The sequence below is a fragment of the Macaca mulatta genome, chromosome 10, assembly GCF_049350105.2.
Source record: "Macaca mulatta isolate MMU2019108-1 chromosome 10, T2T-MMU8v2.0, whole genome shotgun sequence".
Classification (NCBI taxonomy): Eukaryota; Metazoa; Chordata; class Mammalia; order Primates; family Cercopithecidae; genus Macaca; species Macaca mulatta.
In genome coordinates, this window is record NC_133415.1 from 83,563,635 (window position 1) to 83,567,941 (window position 4,307).

At 40.3% G+C, this 4,307-nt stretch overlaps 1 non-coding gene across 1 annotated transcript; it reads left to right on the top strand.

Annotated features, from left to right (window-relative positions):
* Positions 1–626: 626 nt before the first annotated feature.
* LOC114670665 (U7 small nuclear RNA) lies at positions 627–688 on the top strand. Its single transcript, XR_003720362.2, has one exon. It is a non-coding gene; the product is annotated as a U7 small nuclear RNA (small nuclear RNA).
* Positions 689–4,307: the final 3,619 nt, after the last annotated feature.

Genomic DNA, 4,307 nt, shown 5'->3' on the forward strand with positions numbered 1-4,307 from the left:
GATTTGCTGTGCTTCAGCCACTGGCCCCCTTACTGTTTCTCAGATACACCAAACTCTTCTCTGATTCAGGGACTTTGACCAGCCTATCCTTTCTGCATGGAAAGCCAGCTTCTTTTCATTCTTCACGTTTTATCTTAAACATCACGTCCTCAGGAAGGCCTTGCTTGAGCTGGTGATATCAAGCAGGAATCAGCAAACAATGGCCCATGTTTCAAATCTGGCCCACCACCCGATTTTGTAAATAAAGTTTTACTGGGACATAGTCATACCCATTCGTTTACATATCGTCTATGGCCACTTTCCCACAACAGTGGCGGAACTGTGAGTTGTGACAGACAAGGGATGTCACACAGAGTTTAAAATATGTACTATCTGATCCTTTACAGAAGAAGTTTGCTGACCCCTAATCTAAAGCAATTATTTCCTCTTCTTGAGTTGAACTCCATTGTATCACCACCCTTATTTCTTACACAGTGCTTACCACAATCTGTAATTATTTTGGTTGTTGTGTGTTTGTCATCACAAAAAAAGAAGAAAGAAAAGACAAAATAAGCATTTAAAAAACAAAAATTTACCAGGAAAGAAGTTTTTTCCTTTAGAATGATAAATCACCCAATGAAAAATACAAGTTTTATAGCTCTTTTAGAATTCGCCTAGCAGATTTTCCAGTTTTTATCAGAAAACCCTCATGGGAAAACAACAGATACTTCAAGGGAAAAAAATTACCAAGGAGTCAGTCTGTCCAAGGTAGAAAAAAACAGCAATTTTCTCATATGATCATTATAAAGGCAATCACATATTTTCTTTTTTTTTTTTTTTTTTTTGAAATGGAGTCTCGCTGTGTCGCCCAGGCTGGAGTGCAGTGGCCAGATCTCAGCTCACTGCAAGCTCTGCCTCCCGGGTTTTTACGCCATTCTCCTGCCTCAGCCTCCCGAGTAGCCGGGACTACAGGCGCCCGCCACCTCGCCCGGCTAGTTTTTTTTTGTATTTTTTAGTAGAAACGGGGTTTCACCGTGTTAGCCAGGATGGTCTCGAACTCCTGACCTCGTGATCCGCCCGTCTCGGCCTCCCAAAGTGCTGGGATTACAGGCTTGAGCCACCGCGCCCGGCGGCAATCACATATTTTCAGACATAGTATATCACACAAGTAAGAAATAAGTTGTTTTTGTTATGGAGTCTAACAGGAAAGGCTCCAATCTTCATTTATTTGCAGATTTGGAGTTCAACAGGTAGTGTTGTTTTTTCTCAGAGTACAAAGTGCTTTTATCATTTAATTATAGTCATGCATCCCATAAGGACATTTTGGTCAATGACCATCCATGTATATGACACTGGTCCCATAATATTATAATGAAGCTGAAAAATTCCTATCACCAAGTGACATTGCAGCTGTCCTAACATCATAGTGCAATGTATTATTCACATGTTTTGGGTGAGCCTGCTGTAGACAAACCTACTACACTGCAGTGGTATAAAAGTCTAGCACATACAATTATGTACATAGACAGGCACGGTGGCTCACGCCTATAATCCCAGCACTTTGGGAAGCCGAGGCAGGTGGATCTCCAGAGGTCAGGAGTTCAAGACCAGCCTGGCCAACATGGCGAAACCCCGTCTCTACTAAAAATACAAAAATCAGCTAGGCATGGTGACTCACGCCTGTAATACCAGCTACTCAGGAGGCTGAGGCAGGAGAATCACTTGAACACAGGAGGCAGAGGTTGCAGTGGGCCAAGACAGCGTCACTGCACTCCAGCCTGGGTGACAGAGCGAGATTCCATCTCAAAAAACAAACAACAACAACAACAAAAAAAAAGTTATGGGCCGAGCACGGTGGCTCACGCCTGTAACCCCAGCACTTTGGGAGACCGACTCGGGTGGATCACCTGAGGTCGGGAGTTCAAGACCAGCCTGACCAACGTGGAGAAACCCCATCTCGATTAAAAATACAAAATTAGTCTGGTGTGGTGGTGCATGCCTGTAATCCCAGCTACTCAGGAGGCTGAGGCAAGAGAATCGCTTGAACCCGGGAAACAGAAGTTGCAGTGAGCCAAGATTGTGCCATTGCATTCTAGCCTGGGCAACCAGAGCGAAACTCCATCTCAAAAAAAAAAAAAAAAATACGGTACATAATGCTTGATAATGATAATAAACAACTTATTGATTTACATATTTACTATACTTTTTATTGTTATTTTAGAGTGTGCTCCTTCTACTTATTAACAAAAATAAGTTAACTGTAAAACAGCCTCAGATAGGTTTTCCAGGAGGTATTCAGAAGAAGGTATTGTTATCATAGGATATGATAGCCCCACATGTGTTATTGCCCTGAAAACCTTCCAGTGGAACAAGACATGGAGCTGGAAGACAGTGATATTGATGATCCTGACCTTCTGTAGGCTGAAGCTAATGTGTGTGTTTGTGTCTTAGTTTTTAACAACAAAAAAATTTAAGTAAAAAAAATAAATAAAAGTAGAAAAAAGCTTATAGAATAAGGATATAAAGACGGAAAATATTTTTACACAGCTGTACAACGTGTTCCTATTTTAAGCTAAGTGTTATTATGAAATAATACAAAAAGTGTTTTTAAAATTTTTTTAAGTTTATAAAACAAAACAGTTACAGTAAGCTAAAGTTAACTATTGAAGAAAGAAACAAATTTTAAAAATAAATTTAGTATAGCCTAAGTGTATGGTGTTTATAAAGTCTACAGTACTGTACAGTAATGTCCTAGACTTTCACATCCACTCACCACTCCCTAACTCACCAAGAGTGACTTCCAGTCCTGCAAGATCCACTCACAGTAAAGACACAAGTGTGTCTTTTTTAAAAATAATCTTTTCTACATATTTTTTCTGTATCTTTTCTACATTTAGCTATGCTTAGATACAAAAATACTTACCATTGTGTTACGATTGCCTACAACGTTCAGTACAATAACATGAGGTACAAATTTGTAGCCCAGAAGAAATAGGTTATAGCATAGAGCCTAGGTGCATGGTAGGTTGTACCATCTAGAATTGTGCAAGTACATTCTATGATGTTTGCACAAGAATGAAATCACCTAATGACACATTTCTCAGAATGTATTCCTGTTGTTAATTAACATATGACTGTATAAAACAAAAATGGCAAAGACTCAGTTTGGCTTCCAAAAACTGTTCCCCAGCTCTCCACCCCAGTTAGAACATAAGGGAACATTGTGCTTGAGGGAGAAATTGTGTCTGTATGGTTTAGCTCTGTATTATTAGTGTCTAGTACCGGTCTGACTCACATCAGGAAAAACTGTAAAATACTTTGAAGCTGGAAAAAAAAAAAAACGTCCACAAAGATTACTGGAAGTCCTCCAGAACGGTATGAATTGTCTTTACATCATTTCAGGTTAGCTGATTCTGTGGTGGCCGATGCATTTCGCATTTTTGAGCTAGTGTACACTTCCATACGTTGTAACAAGATTGATGATAATAAAAACAATTCTTGTCACAGAGATGCAGACACATTTCTTCTGCTCTAGATCCACTTGAGGCCAGATGTGGTGGCTCACCCCTGTAATCCCAGCACTTTGGGAGGCTGTGGCGGGATCACTTGAACCCAGGAGTTTGAGACCAGCCTGGGCAACATACAGAAACCCGTCTCTACAAAAAATTATTTAAAAATTAGCTAGTGTGGTGTCACATATCACTCATCTACAGTCCCAGCTACTCAGGAGGCCGAGGTGGGAGGATCGCTTGAGCCCAGGAGGTTGAGGCTGCAGAGAGTCATGATCACACCACTGCAATCTAGCCCTTTGGCAACAGAGAGAGACCCTGTCTCAAAATAATAATAATTATTATTATAATTATAATAAGAAGATGTAATTCATTCCCCCAGTCCTCTTGGAAGAAAACAGTTTTGTATCTTCAGCAAATTAATGTAAGCATTCCTCATTACCTATATATGCCTCTTCTCTTTGGATTCTCCTTTGAAGTAGTTTTTAAGACCTTATTGGTTACCACATAAATTAATGTGTTAAATAAATCTTTGACACATGTTCATTTTATATTTGAACAAGAGCATGATTTTATTCCTTTCTAAAAATTATCTCTAGCCTGGGCACAGTGGCTCATGCCTAAAATCCCAGCACTTTGGGAGGCCGAGATGGGTGGATCACGAGGTCAGGAGTTCAAGACCACCCTGGCCAAGATGCTGAAACTCTGTCTCTACTAAAAAAAACAAAAATTAGCCAGACATGGTGGCACACACCTGTAATCCCAGCTACTCGGGAGGTTGAGGCAGAAGAATCGCTTGAACCTGGGTGGCAGAGGTTG